Below are 19670 nucleotides of genomic sequence, written 5' to 3'. Positions count from 1 at the left end.
GGACGATATTCTCCAATTGAAGTGGGAATTTCGCAGGAGACACAATCTCACTCTTGCTGCTGTAGGTAATGAGCTGACTGGTTGGGTGTCATGGTTGAACCCGCGAAATTGGTTCTCTGGTTTAGGAGAATGGGCTCAAGGAGTCATAATGGATGTTGGGAAGTTTCTTCTATGTATCTTAGGTGTTGTCATATCCATTGGCTTGATATTTAGATGCGGTCAGGCTTTAATGAAGTGCAAACGTCGTACCAGGGTAATGAGTTTAAGGAGTGAGGAAATTGTAATTCCAATGGATTTGACTTATGACCCAACTGTAGAAACAATGATGTGATGAAAATGCGATTTCTACGGTCCGTTTCTTTCACCTGTTTTTCTGGTTTTTCCAAGGTAAAAAGACCCACTTTTGACGAGGAATTTGATGATCCGGTATACAGACAACTGATGGATTAAAGAAGAAGTTTTGACAACTTTATACACAGATATTTGATGAACAATGCCATAGACCCCCAGTTTCCCTAGAAATTTTAAAATTACGCTAGCCCAACACTTTTGTAAGCCTATGGACATTGACAAAGCTTTTTGCCCACACGCCTTTTGGCAAAAGCACAAAGAAGACTGCATTCAACAGACACCGAACAAGACTTCAACCGACAAATGTTCATTAACCTGACATAGAATACCACTGCATTTACCGTAATTATGTCTTTTCTTCATCTCTACAACCTTCAGGTAATTACACACATAGTCGATAGGGAATACAGGCACAGATATCAGCAATCACATATTCCCCCATTCATGTATCATCAACTAAAATGTGCTCCCCCATTTTGTTGCAACCAAAACCCGAAAAGAGCTTGGTAAAGTTTGACAGCCCATCCACAGACCCGTACCACGGGATAAGAAGGAATTCAAATGTATACTTCGCAATACCTCGAAGCTTGATTTAAAACACGTACGGCACGATGATACATGACCCCCCAATCATGGATTCATACACACATGCTTCTACTATCCCACTAGGTCATACCCTTTTTCCTACCTTCTCCTCTCCTCCCCTACCCAACCATGGAAATGTATTAACCCCTAACATATATTTTTCTCCTTTTGAAATGTTTAGAAAGTGGCAGTTATTGTTGACTGCCAAAGGGTGGACTGTCAAAGTCAGAAAAATATCTCTATGCACACTACCATATTTGCACCTCATACGGGTCCGTGCTGCGCATGCGTGCGCTCTCCCGTGCATGCGCATACCCGCTGTTTCGTGCACCCGCAGGTGCACGGTATGCGTATTTACGGTAGAGTTTATGTGTTCGTAGCGTGCGACTCAATCGTTACATATTTTCACTATATAATGTATTTTAAAGATCATGGTCCCTTTGATAGATTCTGAAAGTTTAGTTAATGTAGCATGTTCCTGGACAGAGAGATCCCTCTTTGTATTGTACGAAGGGTCCAACAGGAGTCATACAGTGATGTTTAGTATCCATCGGAAGAGTATTTAATTAGCAATATTCCGGTGTTGGTTTGGAGCGGATTAATCGCTTGTGCGAATAGTTATGGACATAAGAAGTTTATGTCCATTTACTATTATTTGCACTTACTTAGCCATGCGGCGGGAAACCTAGTTTCCCACCCACCTGAGCAGTTGGAAATAGACACAGCCCACCTGTATGAATCAACCTATGACCTTTTGTTATAATGCGAAGACGAATTCCTGTGTCCAATGAACAATAAGAATGTAGGGACCATTGTACTGTATTGTGTGTAGTGTATATAAGGTCAGCCAGCCTGAACAGGGACCAGACTCTCTCCACAAAGGGTTATCATATTGACAAACCTGGGGTCTGGTACCAGGCTGCGCTGCGATCGTTCCCAGTGTGTGTATGTAAGTAATTCTCTGTAATCATTGCTCTTTGTTTGTATTTGCCACATTCTCTCTCTCTTTCGGTTTAGTTTAAGATTGTAACGTTATTGTATATTTCTGTCTAGATATTCTGTTAGATTTATATGTTAGTTTGTAGCGTATAACTTGTGAATTGTTTCCCCTTTTTGAAATAACTTAAGACTCTTGTTAGTAAAAGGTTTTGGACCCTTAACACGGTAGTGTGTATTCATTATATTGCAAGGGGTAATAAGAGCGTCTCAATCGCTCAAACAGCTTTAGTATTAACAAGGTTAAACAGCGTTATATTGCTACATTGGTTCTAGTACAAGGTTTACAGCATAAGAATATCTTTTCTGTGTGTTACATACAAGGTTTAATGATTGTTATCTTGTGAGCGTATGCGCCGCTCGTGATCTCCTCGTGGTCTCGAGCGTCCGCTACGCTGATAGCGTAGCATTACGGTATTCGCTCAACTATTGTGTGCCCGATACCAACAGCGTATTCTCGCGAGCGTTTGTGTCGCTCGAGCGGCTCGCTCCCGATACAGCGTCCGCTACGCTAAGAGCGTACCCTTACGGTACTACATACTCCAATAGCGTACAAAGTCTCTTAACCTCTTAGAGTGTTTAATAAGGTAATCAAATCGACTTTCTCAACATCCAGCACAGCCAATAGTCCCATCTTCCCTGTGAAAAAGAGTGGGGGGAGGGGTTACAGGCTAGTGCAGGATCTAAGGGGGATTAACAAAATAGTTGAGAGTCAGTTCCCCGTAGTGCCAAATCCAGCTGTCATCCTTATGCAAATCCCTCCCACTGCGAAATTTTTCACTGTTATTGACCTCTGCTCCGCTTTCTTCTCGGTACCTCTACACCCTGACAGTCAATATTTGTTTGCATTTACATACAGAGGAGTCCAATACACATGGACTCGATTACCACAAGGTTTCATAGACAGTCCAAGTATATTTTCCCAGGCTTTGCATGATTGTTTACAGTCTTTCCAACCAGAGAGTGGATCAATATTGATACAGTACGTGGATGATTTACTACTGTGTTCAGATTCATTGGAAGCGTCCCTGAAGGATACGAAACAACTCCTGTTTCATCTTTCAGACACAGGACACAAGGTTTCCAAAGACAAGTTGCAATTATGCCAAACTAAACTAAAATATTTGGGACACTGTCTAACACAAGGACTGAGACACCTGACCGCTGATAGAATCCAAGCAATTAGAGACATGACTCTGCCACAAACCCAGCAACAGATCAGAACGTTTTTAGGAATGTGTGGGTATTGCCGTAACTGGATCCCAGGATTTTCCATTCTAGCATTACCTTTGCAGGAGATGGTCTCATCAAACAAACCTGATCGGATTTCGCATACAGACGAATCCGAGATGGCATTTGAGAAACTCAAACAGTGCCTAACGCAGGCGCCAGCATTAGGTATGCCAGACTATGGGAAACCCTTTGAGCTGTACGGAACAGAAAGTGCTGGTTGCGCGGCAGGCGTCCTAACCCAAAAGCACGGTGATGCCAGCAGGCCGGTAGCATACTACAGCGCTCAGCTAGATACGGTAGCGCGATCCCTCCCCACATGCTTGCGAAGCGTTGCTGCGATAGCATTGCTAGTAATGAAAAGCGAAGATGTAGTGCTAGGTCACAACCTCACAATTCATACACCACATGCAGTGTCAGCCTTGCTAAATTCTGCCCAAACCAGACACGTCTCATCAGCGCGGTTTACAAGATGGGAATTGGCACTAATGGCCCCCGTAAACATCACCATAAGGAGATGCAGTGCATTAAATCCTGCAACATATCTCCCAGGTGTGCCTGGACAGGCACAAAGGGTGGAGGATGAGAGTGGTGGGGAAGGAGGATTTAATACAAAAGATGACATGCATGATTGTATGGAATATTTGACCCAAAATTTCACGGCAAGGCCTGACATCAGTGACAACCCACTGGAAGATGTAGATCTTACTTTCTACACTGACGGTAGTTGTCACAGACAGTCAGACTCGGGAGACTTGTGTACTGGATACGCAGTCGTAGATGACCAAGGCACCATAGAAGCAGAACCGCTAGGCCCACCTCACTCAGCCCAGGTTGCTGAACTGGTCGCCCTAACCAGAGCATGTGAATTGGCTAAGGGCAAGTCAGCCAATATCTACACCGACTCTAGATACGCATTCGGGGTAGTCCATGATTTCGGAGCCCTATGGCGCCTCAGAAATTTCATGACGGCAGCTGGTACACCAGTAGCGCATGCAGCTCACATCAAAAGGCTTCTAACAGCGATACAGGAACCCGACAGAGTGGCTGTTATCAAGTGTAAAGCACACACATATAGCCAGGACCCAGTATCACTTGGTAACAGCCGAGCAGACGAAGCTGCTAAGCTAGCAGCTGGTACCCCCAGACAGACAGACACCACACAATTGATGGTATTTAATACCATCAACACACAAAAGTTGTGTGAAATGCAAAATTTGTGTTCCACACAGGAAAAGGCAGTCTGGAAGGCAAAAGGATATGGCCAGGAGTCCTCAGGACTCTGGACGGATGGACAAGGTAAACCAGTGGCCCCCAGAGCATACCTTCCATGTTTAGCTGAGGCAGCACACGGGCTGACTCATCTGGGCAAGGAGGGAATGTGTAAGTTGGTAAGAGCATATTGGTGCGCCCCAGGATTTTCATCTCATGCAGGTAAAAGAGCAATGTCATGCCTTACCTGTTTGAGGAAGAATATCGGAAAGGCAATACCAACAGAACCATCTCATATCCCACCTACAGGCGGCCCTTTTCAGGTAATACAGATTGACTTTATACAATTACCCCCTTGTCGAAATTTGAAATATGTACTTGTTTGTATAGATGTATTCTCAAATTGGGTCGAAGCATTTCCTGCGGCCACAAATACCGCTATGTTTACTGCTAAGAAAATTGTGCAGGAATTTGTATGTAGATACGGTATCCCTAGAATAATTGAAAGTGATAGGGGTACCCATTTTACAGGTGATGTCTTTCAAGGAATGTGTAAGTTAATGGGAATTGATAGTAAGCTGCACACTCCATACCGCCCCCAGGCGAGTGCGAAGGTGGAAAGAGTGAACAGCACTATTAAAAATAAACTGAGCAAAGTTATGGCAGAGACAGGATTGACATGGCCAGAAGCTTTACCCATTGTACTATACAGCATCAGAACCACTCCCAGGTCCCCTCTTAATCTGTCTCCTTTTGAAATCTTGTTTGGTCGACAACCGCATGTTATGATTAACCCTCAGGATGATTTGAAGTGTAACAATGAAGTGACTGTAAAGTACCTGGTTAACATGAGTAAACAGCTAAGGAATCAAAATGATAATTTGAAGTTAGTGATTCCTGATTTACCAGATAGTAATTGTCATGACATTGAACCTGGGGATTATGTAATGATACGGAATTTTCTACGCTCAGGTTGCCTTATAGACAGATGGGAAGGACCATACCAAGTCTTATTGACTAGCACTACAGCATTGAAAGTTGCCGAGAGAGAGACTTGGGTTCATTCGTCCCACTGTAAGAAGGTTGCTGATCTAGAGAGGCCCCGTGATAAGGAACAGACGGTAGAGGAAGTTGTATCACTGGAGTGTCTGTTTCAGGAGGACTGAGGCGGCACCTGAGCATTGAAAATCATAAGACCAAAAGCAGTTGTCGATTCCCTGTTCCCTTTTATTGTTTTTCTCCAAACTTCCCATCCCATCTCCCTCAAATTATTTCTTTCCCCCTTCTCATTCTTCTCCGTTTCCTCCTATAAGATGGACTTGCCCCAAGAGACTGTGATCCGGATTTTCCTGTTGACCATGATGTTGACCAGAGCAGTCTGTTCCGGCGAGAGTACCATGGAGGTCGAGAGAGGTTCTGGAATGGGTTCTGATGACAAAGATGGAGGCGTAGTTTTCCAAGAACAACTTAATCAACAAGTAAAGGCGAGTATCAGAAAACGATCCGATAGCATTGACAATAGAAGGAATTGTGAAGGATTGTTAGCTGAAGAAAACTGTATCTGTAGGCTCTGTGACAATGTAGTTGAGGATGGGTGCATCAAGAAATGCCAATCCAGTTTTAATATCCACATGGACCGGCATCCATTGAGTGACTATCACTCCTTAGTGGGTAAAGTGTTAAATCAGACAGATTGTTGGGTATGCTCTCAAGTACCTCAAGGCCATAGCAAATCAGGGCTAGTACCATTTCCTTTAACGATAGGGGAGGTACTTGAGCTAAAGGGTGGGAGACCGGTTGACAGGAGGTTTAATATCTCCAGCCCTCCTAGTTTGAAGCTCCACCAATACCATGTGGATAGATCCCTAATATGTTTTAACATTTCCAATCCCCGAAAGCCGGGAAATTGGGAAGTGTCATGGAGTAACCAAACCATGACCTTTTCATATAGAGCAGATAGAATGCCTACAGATACAGAGCTTATACGCCACATAGCCAGTAGAGAAAAATCTTTCCGATATAGGTATACCCTAGGAAGTAGGATTACGAGAGTTGGAGAGGTATCACCAGGATACTGTGCACATATCATACAAACTGATACGTGTACTAGACAGATGGGAGAATTAGGGTTAGGAGATTTCACATGGAAGATGTGTAATATGGTTATGTCCTACTCCGTCCCATATGTTCTCCCCGATGATGCATATTTCATATGCGGGAGGAAGGCGTATAAGTGGCTTGCCCCAAACTCAGAAGGATTGTGTTATATTGGAAAAGTACTGCCTGAAGTAATGACTGTATCACATGCCAAAATGAAAGATATACACCGTGGTGCCCAAGCTCCTTATACTCACACCCATTACGAGCACGTAGTTAAAAGGCAACTGACAGAAAGGACAGAGCATTCGGCCTCTGACATGATCCATGAATCCATCGGGATTCAGGTTCTACTTGCGCTAGATTTCACTCGCACCGCTAGAGGAGTGCTGAACTATAGGTATATCTCTGCGCTTGCAAATTTATTAGACAATATCACAGAAATGTATGATGACACTTTTAGGTATACTGGAAGAGAGCTTCAAGCTTATAAAACAGAACTGGTTCAGCATAGAATGGTTCTTAATTATCTCACAGCAGTGACAGGTGGATATTGTGTCACACTGGCAACGCAGTACGGTGTGAAATGCTGCACATATATTACGAATAGTACCGAGGATCCGGTCGAGGTCATAGACCAAAAGATGGACGATATTCTCCAATTAAAGTGGGAATTCCGCAGGAGACACAATCTCACCCTTGCTGCTGTGGGTAATGAGCTGACTGGTTGGGTGTCATGGTTGAACCCGCGAAATTGGTTCTCTGGTTTAGGAGAATGGGCTCAAGGAGTCATAATGGATGTAGGGAAGTTTCTCCTATGTATCTTGGGTGTTGTCATATCGATTGGCTTGATATTTAGATGCGGTCAGGTTTTAATGAAGTGCAAACGTAGTACCAGGGTAATGAGTCTAAGGAGTGAGGAAATTGTAATTCCAATGGATTTGATTTATGACCCAACGGTAGAGACAATGATGTGATGAAAATGCGATTATACGGTCCGTTTCTTTCACCTGTTTCTCCGTTTTCTCCAAGGTAAAAAGACCCACTTGGACGAGGAATTTGATGATCCTGTACACCAGGCTTTCCCAACCACGGTCCTCAAGGCACACCAACAGTGCAGGTTTTAGTGATATCCAGGCTGCAGCACAGATGGTTAACTCAAAATAACTGAGCTACTAATTAAGTCACCTGTGCTGAAGCCTGGATATCACTAAAACCTGCACTGTTAGTGTGCCTTGAGGACCGTGGTTGGGAAAGCCTGCTGTACACAGACAACAGATGGATTAAAGAAGAAGTTTTGACAACCTTATACACAGATAATTGATGAACTATGCCATAGACCCCCAGTTTCCCTAGAAATTTTAAATTTATGCTAGCCCAACACTTTTGTAAGTCTATGGACATTGACAAAGCTTTTTGCCCACACTTTTTGGCAAAAGCCCAAAGAAGACTGCATTCAACAGACACCAGACAAGACTTCAACCGACAAATGTTCATTAACCTGACATAGAATACCACTGCATTTACCATAATTGTTCTTTATCTTCATTTCTACAACCTTCAGGTAATGACACACATAGTCGATAGGGAATACAGGCACAGATATCAGCAATCACATATCCCCCCATTCATGTATCATCAACTAAAATGTGCTCCCCCATTTTGTTGCAACCAAAAGCCGAAAAGAGCTCGGTAACGTTTGACAGCCCATCCACAGACCCGTACCGCGGGATAAGAAGGAATTCAAATGTATACTTCGCAATACCTCGAAGCTTGATTTAAGACACGTACGGCACGATGATACATGACCCCCCAAACATGGATTCATACACACATGCTTCTGCTATCTCACTAGGTCATACCCTTTTCTCACCTTCTCCTCTCCTCCCTTACCCAACCATGGAAATGTATTTCTCTTTTTGAAATGTTTTAGGAAGTGGCAGTTATTGTTGACTGCCAAAGGGTGGACTGTCAAAGTCAGAAAAATATCATGATGCACACTGCCATATTTGCACCTCATACAGGTCCGCGCTGCGCATGCGTGCGCTCTCCCGTGCGTACGCATACCCGCTGTTACGTGCACCCGCAGGCGCACGGTATGCGCATTTACGGTAGAGTTTATGTGCGCCTAGCGTGCGACTCGATCATTACATATTTTAATCATATAATGTATTTTGTAGATTATGGTCCCTTTGATAGAATCTGAAAGTTTAGTTAATGTAGCATGTTCATGAACAAAGAGATCCCTCTTTGTTTGATACGAAGGGTCAGACAAGGGTTATACAGTGGTGTTTAGTATCCATCGGAAGAGTATTTAATTAGCAATATTCCGGTGTTGGTTTGAAGCGGATTAATCGCTCGTGCGAATAGTTATGGACATAAGAAGTTTATGTACTTTTACTATTATTTGCACTCACTTATCCATGCGGCGGGAAACCTAGTTTCCCACCCACCTGAGCAGTTGGAAATAGTCACAGCCCACCTGTATGAATCAACCTATGACCTTTTGTTATAATGCGAAGACGAATTCCTGTGTCCAATGAACAATGAGATTGTAGAGACCATTGTATTGTATTGTGTGTGGGGCATAAATAGACAAGCCGATCTGATCCAGCTCACTCTCTTCAACGGTTCTCATCACTGATAATCGGGAGCTGGATATTCAGAAAGGCGCATGCGATCGTTCCCTTTGTGCGTAAGTTTTCTCCGCAATCATATTGTCTTTATTGTTATTGTGAGCCATATCTCTCTCTCTCCTCTCCTCTTTCTCTCTCTTTTCCCTTAAACGTAATTGCATTGTATTGTATTTCATGTGTAGTTATCTGGTTAGTTAGTCTATGTTATATTGGTAGTGTATGACTTGTATTGTATTATTCTTTTGCAAATAGAACGTTCATAGAAGGTGTTAGAACCTAAGATCGGTATCTGTGTATTTCTTATATTTCTAAGTATTCTCAGAGCGTCGGAGACGCTCGAACAGCTTTTAAGTTAATAAGGTTACACTGTGTTACATCTACACCCTATCACTACACCAAGGTTTACTGCATAATACATTGTTTTATGGTATAGATATAAAGGTTTTACACTGTGAGCGTCAGCGCCGCTTGTGATCTCCTCGTGGTCCCGAGCGTCCGCTACGCTAATAGCGTATCATTACGTTAGTCGGCAGCCAATAGCGTGTCTGCCTGTGATCTCTTGGCCGTGAGCGAACGTGACGCTTGAGCGTCTTGACTACGGCTAAGCGATTGTTACGCAACGTGCGTACCCTTACGGTATTCCGTACGTCAATAGCGTACAGTGTTCTTAGACCTCTTAAAGGGTTTTAAGTAAGATAAATATTTAGCTTTATCAGTAATTAGGTGGTGAGCGAAGCGGAGCGGAGCGAGCCACCGAGCCCGAAGCGTGGCGAGCGAAGCGAGCCCGCGAGGGTACTTTTCGGGTACCCTGTTCGCCCGTAGCTCCTCCCCCTGGTGACGTGTCTCCTCCCCTAGATACGTCAGAAGGTCCCTTCTCCCACTCCGAAATAGAATCAATCATGGAGGCAATGGGGAAGGAGCACGGTATTAACTGCGCTCCTGGATGGTACCAGAGGCACATAGTGCGGCGCTGTGAGGGGCGCCCTGGGCCAGCGCTTACCCCCCACAATGGTCAGCAAGCCTGTCGGGGTCCAGGGATCTTAGCCAGCAAAACTCCTCAGGCCAGTTTAAACTTCTGAAGAGTGGAAGACAGCGCCATTAAGGGGGCGGAGCTTCTCAGAGTGGACCCTGCAGAGTTCCAGCGCCATTTTTCTGCATGCAAAGCTGAAAGGAAGATACAGGTCCCTTCACAGCAACTCCAGCTTACTGTATACGGTACCAAGGGGTTGTAGAAGGGAGGGGAGGCTGTTATTTGACTGTGTGTCCTATTAAGGAGCACAAGTCAGCGCTGATAAGGGGTTTCTCCTTACTAAAAAGCGCTGGTGTGGGTTGGCTCCAATCTCTGTCTCTCTCTTGCCATTCTTGGGGGGTGAAACTCTGTCTACTCCCACCTGTGTGTGTGTGTGTGTGTGGAGTGTTTGGTGGTCACTTGTAGCAATGTCCAGGGACACAGTGTCATATTCTGCAGAGGATTTATCCTCCCAGGATGATCCCATTCCATGTAATCAGGATAGCACTGGTTTAGCACAGATTCCAGCAAGGGAACCAGAGTGGTTTTCCTCTATCAAGACTTAAATTTCTCAGATTTCTGACAGGGTTACCAGTAATGAATCTGCAACCCATGTATTGCAGACCTCTATGGCGGTATGGCCCTTGTCTGATACCTCGGGACACCCCGCTATATACCCCCACAAACGTGCGCTTGTGCAGGTAACACAAGAGGACACGGATACCGATTCTGACACTACAGATGGTGATGGGGATGTGTTGCAGGGGTCTGCATCTCTTGCAAGGGGGGTGCAATTGTTGATAGAGGCTATCAGGGATGTGTTAAATGTTAATGATACCACACCTGAGCAGGTTGAGGAGGCTTTTTTCACTGAAAAGAAAGTCTTGCTAACCTTCCCTGCGTCAAAAGAGCTGAATGCTATATTTGAAAAAGCATGGGTAAACCCTGAAAAGATATTTCAGATCCCTAAGAGGATTCTGGTGGCTTTTCCTTTCCCTGAGGAGGATAGGAAAAAATGTGAAAACCCGCCGATTGTTGATGCATCTGTGTCCAGACTCTCAAAGAAGGTGGTTTTACCTGTACTGGGATCTACCGCCTTAAAGGAGGCGGCAGATAGGAAAATTGATAATACACTTAAATCAATGTACACTGCTTCGGGGGCCATATTACGTCCCACTATTGCTAGTGCATGGATAGCAAAGGCAACAGTGAAGTGGTCGGCTGCCTTAATTGAGGATTTGGATACGATGGATAGGGATGACGTTGCATTGTATTTACGCAACATTCATGATTCTGCAGGTTTTATGGTAGAATCCATGAAGGACTTGGGTTCCATGGCTGCGGGAATTTTCTTCCATGTCTGTTTCAGCTCGTCGGGAACTGTGGCTCCGCCATTGGTCGGCCGACGCGGAATCCAGGAGGTGTTGAGTCGCTACCCTATACAGGTCAAGCTCTCTTTGGGGAAGCTCTAGACGCGTGGATATCCACCACTACAGCGGGTAAGTCTCCGTTTCTACCCTCAGCAGCACCTTCTCCTCAGCTGCGCAGCAGTTCTTTTGGCCCAACAGGCCTAGAAAGGCCAGATCATCCAATACCTCCTTTAGGGGAGGTAAGGTTAAGTCCAAGAAACCTGCCGCTGCAGGTTCCCAGGAACAAAAGCTTGCTTCAGGTACCCCAAAGTCCTCTGCATGACGGTGGACGGGGCGGCCCAGAGGTGGGACCTGTGGGAGCGAGACTCAGACAGTTCTGTCATGCCTGGGTATCGTCCGGCCTGGATCCCTGGGTAGTAGATATTGTGTCTCAGAGATACAGGCTGGAATTTCAAAGTCTCTCTCCTCATCGTTTTTTCAAGTTGGGCTTGCCAACTTTGTTGGAGGACAGCACAGTGCTTCAAGACGCTGCCCAAAAGCTGGTGGAGGCACAGGTCATTGTGCCGGTACCACCTCACATCCTGACAAAGGGTTACTATTCGAGCCTTTTCGTGGTACCGAAACCGGATGGTTTGGTCAGGCCCATTCTGAACTTAAAATTGTTGAACCCTTTTCCAAAGAAGTTCAAGATGGAGTCTCTCAGGGCGGTGATATCAGGTCTGGAAGAGGGGGAATTCCTGGTATCACTGGATGTCAAGGATGCATACCTTCACATTCCGATTTGGCTGCCGCATCAGACTTATCTCCGATTCGCATTGCTGGACTGCCATTTTCAGTTCCAGGCCCTGCCATTCGGCCTCTCCACAGCACCGAGGGTGTTTACCAAGGCGATGGCAGAAATGATGATGCTACTCCGCAAGCAGGGTGTGAACATCATTCCTTATCTGGACGATCTCCTGATAAAGGCATCGTCCAGGGAGAAGCTACTGCAGTCCATTGTTCTCACAATGCGGCTGCCCAGAGTCACGGGTGGATTCTGAATTTTCCAAAGTCACATTTGGAACCAACCCAGAGATTGTCATTTCTGGGAATGATCCTGGATACGGAAGTGCAGCGGGTGTTTCTTCCTCGGGACAAGGAGTTGGTGATCTAATACATGGTCCGTGATGTCTTGAAGCCACCCCGGGTGTCGGATCATCAATGCATTCGCCTATTGGGAAAGATGGTGGCCTCCTACGAGGCTCTCCTGTACGGGAGGTGCCATGCTCGGCCCTTCCAACTGGATCTCCTGGACAAGTGGTCAGGATCTCACCTCCACATGCATCAGAGAATTCGTTTGTCGCCAAGGGCAAGGATTTCTCTCTGGTGGCTGCAATTGCCTCACCTCCTAGAAGGCCACAGGTTCGAGATTCAGGACTGGGTCCATAGGCGTGCGCAGCAAATTTTATTAGGGGGTGCACTGCTGGAGGGGCTTGTCTAGCACCGCCTTTTGGGCATGTCTCGCATCGCCCAGGGACATGTCTATTTTACATTTTACATTCTCTCAGTAAAATTACGTCGTAATCTAATTTCTCTCTAGAAAAATAAAATTAAACATAATGGTGCGACCAGTAGCCACTACTGACTGTCCGCTACGGCATAAAGTCCTAGCTGCCGCTGCATCCTATCGCTACTTACACTTCCCCAACCTATCTCTGACCTAGTGGTGGAACTAGAGAGTGGTGAGCCTTGGTGCAAAATTCACATTATGACACACGGTATGAGCCGAAAATCACATTACGCCACATGGTATAAGCCAAAATTCACGTTACGCCACACAGTATGAGCCAAATTCACATTATGCCACACAGTATGAGATAAAATTCACATTACGCCGCACAGTATGAGCTGAAATTTACATTACGCCACACAGTAAGAGATAAAATTCACATTACGCCACACGGTATGAGGCAAAATTCATATTACGCCACATTATGCCCCGGCCTTAATAGACCCCGTTGTCTCCACCAAACACATTATATAATACACAGTGCACCCTAAACACATATGCCACACAGTGCTCCCCCACACACATTATGTGACACATAGTGCCTCTCCAAATACATTATATAATATACATTAGACATTACTTGTGGGTGCGCTCGCAGCTGAGCGCTCCTCACCGCCTGCCACTCCATGCATAGAGTGGCAGGCGTCCTTTCTCTCTCCTTCACCCCCTCCTTCCCTGCAGTCCTGTTCACATGTGGGTTTCAGTAGCGGGTACAGCTGACAAATGCACCCTCTACTGCCCCTGCAGCGGCGTGTCTCTTCCCCTATCGCCAAGCCTGCTGACCGGGCGTAGCAGGCAGGTGAAGAGAGGAAAGCGGCGGGTGGAGGGCGGGCGCGGGTGTAGAGAGCGGGGGTGGGCGGGTGTAGAGAGTGAGGGTGGGTGGGCATAGCGAGCAGGCGGACGGCCGTAGAGAGCGGGCGGTCTGTGCTGGCGGGCGTAGAGTGCGGGTGGGTATACACAGTCAGGAATAGAACTGCAAGACTAGCAATGACTCAGTTACAGGCATGTGTATGGGGGGTGCCGGACATTAAGGGGTGCCTGTGCGCACCAGGCACCCCTCCTGCGCACGCCTATGACTGGGTCCTGCTAACAACAGATGCGAGCCTCCGGGGCTGGGGAGCAGTCACTCAAGGAGTAACCTTCCAAGGACAGTGGTCAAGCCTGGAAGCTGGCCTGCCCATCAACATCCTGGAACTAAGAGCCGTCTACAACGGTATTCTTCAGGCGGCCCCTCTTCTTAGAAATCTGTCCATCCAAGTGCAGTCCGACAACGTAACAACAGTGGCTTACATAAACCAACAGGGTAGAACGAAGAGCAGAGCAGCAATGTCAGAGGTGACAAGAATACTCCTCTGGACAGAAATACACGTGTTGTCGCTGTCAGCCATCTTCATTCCGGGAGTAGACAACTGGGAAGCAGACTTCCTCAGCAGACACGATCTCCATCCAGGAGAGTGGGGACTCCATCCGGAGGTTTTCAAGGAAATAACAGATCTTTGGGGATTGCCCCAAATAGACACGATGGCCTCTCGTCTCAACAAGAAGCTTCTGCGTTATTGTTCCAGGTCAAGGGACCTACAGGCAGTGGCAGTGGACGCCCTGGTGTCTCCGTGGGTGTTCCAGTCAGTGTACGTGTTTCCTCCACTCCCACTCATCCCAAGGAGAACAAGGGTTCAAGCGATCCTCACTGTCCCAGATTGTCCAAGAAGGGCTTGGTACGCGGACCTTCTGAATCTACTGCAAGAAGAGCCGAGGCCTCTTCCTCTTCGGGAGGACCTGCTGCAGCAGGGGCCGTTTGCCTATCAAGACTTACCGCGGCTATGTTTGACGGCATGGAAGTTGAGCACCTGATTCTTGCTCTGAAAGGTATTCCGAAGAAAGTTATTCCTACCCTCATACAGGCTAGGAAAGGGGTAACGTCAAAACATTACCATCATATTTGGAAGAAATATGTTTCTTGGTGAGAGCCCAAGAAGTTTCCTGCGATGGAATTTCAACTGTGACGTTTCCTCCTCTTCCTGCAAGCAGGAGTGGATATGGGTCTCAGGTTGGGATCTGTGAAGGTCCAGATTTCAGCCCTATCCATTTTCTTTCAGATGCAAATGGCTGCCCTCCCTGAGGTTCAGACCTTTTTCAAGGTAGTTCTGCATATCCAACCTCCCTTTGTACGGCCTACGGCGCCATGGGACCTTAACGTGGTGTTGCAGTTCCTCCAGTTGGATTGGTTTGAGCCTCTTCAGGAGGTGGAGCTCAAATTTCTTACATGGAATGTCACTTTGTTGGCCTTAGCTTCTGCTAGACGTGTCTCCGAGCTGGGCGCTTTATCCTGTAAAATCCCTTACTTGATCTTCCACAAAGATAGGGCTGAGCTCCGGACTCGTCAGCAGCTTCTTCCAAAGGTTGTGTCGGCATTTCATATTAACCAACCTATTGTGGTGGATGTCGTGAGGGCTCTGAAGATATATGTGAAGATAACTTCTCGTCACAGAAAGTCGGACTCTGTTTGTCCTACATGATCCCAAGAAGATTGGGTGTCCTACTTCTAAGCAGACTATTTCTCGCTGGATTAGGTTCACTATCCAGCACGCTTATTCTACGGCAGGCCTGCCATGTCCAAATCTGTTAAGGCCCAATCTACTCTTAAGGTGGGGTCTTCCTGGGGTGTCTCAGCAGTGCAACTTTGCCGAGCTCCAACTTGGTCTGGGTCGAACACGTTTGCAAAGTTTTTCAAGTTCGATACTTTGGCCTCTGATGATCTGAAGTTCAGTCAATCAGTTCTGCAGGAGCCTTTGCGCTCTCCCTCCCGTTCTGGGAGCTTTGGTATATCCCCTTGGTACTAATGTGGACCCCAGCATCCTCTAGGACGTAAGAGAAAATAGGATTTTGGTACCTACCGGTAAATCCTTTTCTCGTAGTCCGTAGAGGATGCTGGGCACCCGCCCAGCGCTTCGTTTTCCTGCAATTGTTATTTGGTTCAGTACAACTTTGTTTTGGTTGAGTACTGCATTGTTACGTAAGTAATGTTTCAGCTGTTGCTGAGTAGTTCAAGCTAGTTGTCTTGACGTGCCTTGTATGTGTGAGCTGGTATGAATCTCACCACTATCTGTGTTAAGTCCTTCTCTCGTAGTTTGTTGTCTCCTCGGGCAGAGTTTCTAGACTGAGTCTGGTAGGAGGGGCATAGAGGGAGGAGACAGCCCACACTCTCAAACTCTTAAAGTGCCAATGGCTCCTGGTGGACCCGTCTATACCCCATGGTACTAATGTGGACCCCAGCATCCTCAACAAAATTTTCCCTGTCTAAAAAGATGCTAGCTTGTTATCCCCTTGCTGCAGAGTTAAGTAGAAATTGGGAAACACCACCGCCGGTTGACTCACAAGTTGCGCGTCTGGTAGTGTCCTCTGCTCTGCCTGTCACTACTGTCACTGCGCTGAAGGAACTGATGGATAAGCGTGTGGAGGGTTGCTTGAAGTCCATTTACACTTTTGCGTGAGCTGTGCATAGGCCCACAATTGCGGCTTCTTGGGCTGCAAAAGCTATTGAAGCCTGGGTTCAGAAAGTTGAAGCGGAACTACAGTCTGATTTTCCTGATAATGCTAGACAATGTCTTTCATATATGATTACAGCCTCTCATTATATTCAGGAGGTGGCTTCTGATGCAGGTGTTCTGGCGGCTAAAGCGTCTACTACGTCCATTCTGGCTCGCCGGATTCTCTGGTTGCGGTCCTGGTCTTTAGATCTGGACTCCAATAAGACCTTGAGGTGATCCCTTTTAAGGGAAACACACTTTTTGGGGAAGATCTCAACAAGATTGTTGCTGACTTGGCATCAGCTAAGACTGCATGTCTGCCTAGTACTTCTCCTTCAGCTCAGAGGGCTAAGAGTACTTCCTTTCATTCCTTTCGACCTCCAGGTAAAGAAAAAGGGTTAGACGTACCCAAAACAGGCTCGCACTTCCAAATCCACTAAGCCCAAACCTGAATGTGCCTGGGCTGCCCGTCAGCCTGCTTCCAAAACTGACCAGCCTGCTGCATGACGGGGTGGGCCTCCCCCTGGGGGATCCCAGGGTGGGAGGCCGACTTCTACGGTTTGCCCAGGTGTGGTCACAGACCACGTCGGACACCTGGGTAAGGGAAGTTGTCACTCACGGATACGCCATCTCTTTCAAGAAATGTCCCCCTCGCCAGTTTTGCTCAACAAATATCCCTTCGGATCAGGTAAAAACAAAAACTTTCCATTTGGTGGTACAATCTTTCCTGGAGACAGGAGTGATAGTGCTGGTGCCTCTGGCTCAGAGAGGCAGGGGGTACTATTCCACGATGTTCCTAGACCCGAAACCGAATGGGTCCTCTCGGCCCATTCTCAACCTCAAATCTTTGTACAAATTTGTGAAAGTTTCCAAATTCTTTATGGAAACGCTTTGCTCTATTGTTCTGGCTTTGGAGCCCAAGGACTATATGGTATCCCTGGACATACAGGATGCTTACCTGCATATTCCTATTTCCGTGTCGCATCAGCAATACCTGAGGTTTGCTATTGGCAACCTACATTTTCAATTCCAGGCCTTACCTTTTGGTCTGACCACGGCTCCACAAATTTTCACCAAGGTCATGGTGTTCATGACGGCTCTCCTCCGCCATCAGGGCATCAGGATCCTGCAGTATCTGGACGACTTGTTCTCCTTCGTCATCTGGAAATGACGGTCCAATTCCTACAAGCCCAGGGGTGGTACATCAACTGGAAGAAATACTCCCTGGTCCCTGCCCAGAGCATGGTGCACCTGGGGGCATTGTTGGACACCCACAACCAGCGGTTGTTTTTGTCTCATGAGAAGGTCCTGAAACTTCAGGACAAACTAAGATACTTCCTATCCCGCCCACGTGTGTCGATACACTCGGCGATGCAAGTACTGGGCCTCATGGTGTCGGCTTGGTAGAATACGCTCAATTTCACTCCCGCCCTCTCCAGAGGTTAATTCTTTCCAAATGGGACGGCCTGCCTCACCGGATCAGGACTCGCATGATCTCCTTAACTTCGGAGGTTCACCTGTCACTGACCTGGTGGCTACAGGACCAGCAATTGAGCAGGGGTCGTCCCTTCTGGATCTCCAACTGGGTCCTTCTGACGACGGATGCCAGTCTGCGGGGTTGGGGTGCGGTGTTGGAGTAAAACACTCTCTTCAGGGTTGGTGGACCAGGGAGGAATCTCTACTCCCAATAAACATTATGGAATTGCAGGCAGTGAACAATGCATTGACAGTAGCCCTGCCTCTGGTACAGAACAGGCCTGTTCAAGTACAGTCAGACAACGCCACCACGGTGGCGTACATAAATCATCAAGGCGGACGGCCGTAGAGAGCGGGCGGTCTGTGCTGGCGGGCGTAGAGTGCGGGTGGGTATACACAGTCAGGAATAGAACTGCAAGACTAGCAATGACTCAGTTACAGGCATGTGTATGGGGGGTGCCGGACATTAAGGGGTGCCTGTGCGCACCAGGCACCCCTCCTGCGCACGCCTATGACTGGGTCCTGCTAACAACAGATGCGAGCCTCCGGGGCTGGGGAGCAGTCACTCAAGGAGTAACCTTCCAAGGACAGTGGTCAAGCCTGGAAGCTGGCCTGCCCATCAACATCCTGGAACTAAGAGCCGTCTACAACGGTATTCTTCAGGCGGCCCCTCTTCTTAGAAATCTGTCCATCCAAGTGCAGTCCGACAACGTAACAACAGTGGCTTACATAAACCAACAGGGTAGAACGAAGAGCAGAGCAGCAATGTCAGAGGTGACAAGAATACTCCTCTGGACAGAAATACACGTGTTGTCGCTGTCAGCCATCTTCATTCCGGGAGTAGACAACTGGGAAGCAGACTTCCTCAGCAGACACGATCTCCATCCAGGAGAGTGGGGACTCCATCCGGAGGTTTTCAAGGAAATAACAGATCTTTGGGGATTGCCCCAAATAGACACGATGGCCTCTCGTCTCAACAAGAAGCTTCTGCGTTATTGTTCCAGGTCAAGGGACCTACAGGCAGTGGCAGTGGACGCCCTGGTGTCTCCGTGGGTGTTCCAGTCAGTGTACGTGTTTCCTCCACTCCCACTCATCCCAACAATCCTAAAGCTCATAAGGAGAACAAGGGTTCAAGCGATCCTCACTGTCCCAGATTGTCCAAGAAGGGCTTGGTACGCGGACCTTCTGAATCTACTGCAAGAAGAGCCGAGGCCTCTTCCTCTTCGGGAGGACCTGCTGCAGCAGGGGCCGTTTGCCTATCAAGACTTACCGCGGCTATGTTTGACGGCATGGAAGTTGAGCACCTGATTCTTGCTCTGAAAGGTATTCCGAAGAAAGTTATTCCTACCCTCATACAGGCTAGGAAAGGGGTAACGTCAAAACATTACCATCATATTTGGAAGAAATATGTTTCTTGGTGAGAGCCCAAGAAGTTTCCTGCGATGGAATTTCAACTGTGACGTTTCCTCCTCTTCCTGCAAGCAGGAGTGGATATGGGTCTGAGGTTGGGATCTGTGAAGGTCCAGATTTCAGCCCTATCCATTTTCTTTCAGATGCAAATGGCTGCCCTCCCTGAGGTTCAGACCTTTTTCAAGGTAGTTCTGCATATCCAACCTCCCTTTGTACGGCCTA

Source organism: Pseudophryne corroboree, chromosome 1 (genome assembly GCF_028390025.1).
Source record: "Pseudophryne corroboree isolate aPseCor3 chromosome 1, aPseCor3.hap2, whole genome shotgun sequence".
Lineage (NCBI taxonomy): Eukaryota > Metazoa > Chordata > Amphibia > Anura > Myobatrachidae > Pseudophryne > Pseudophryne corroboree.
This window is presented reverse-complemented; position numbering follows the sequence as displayed.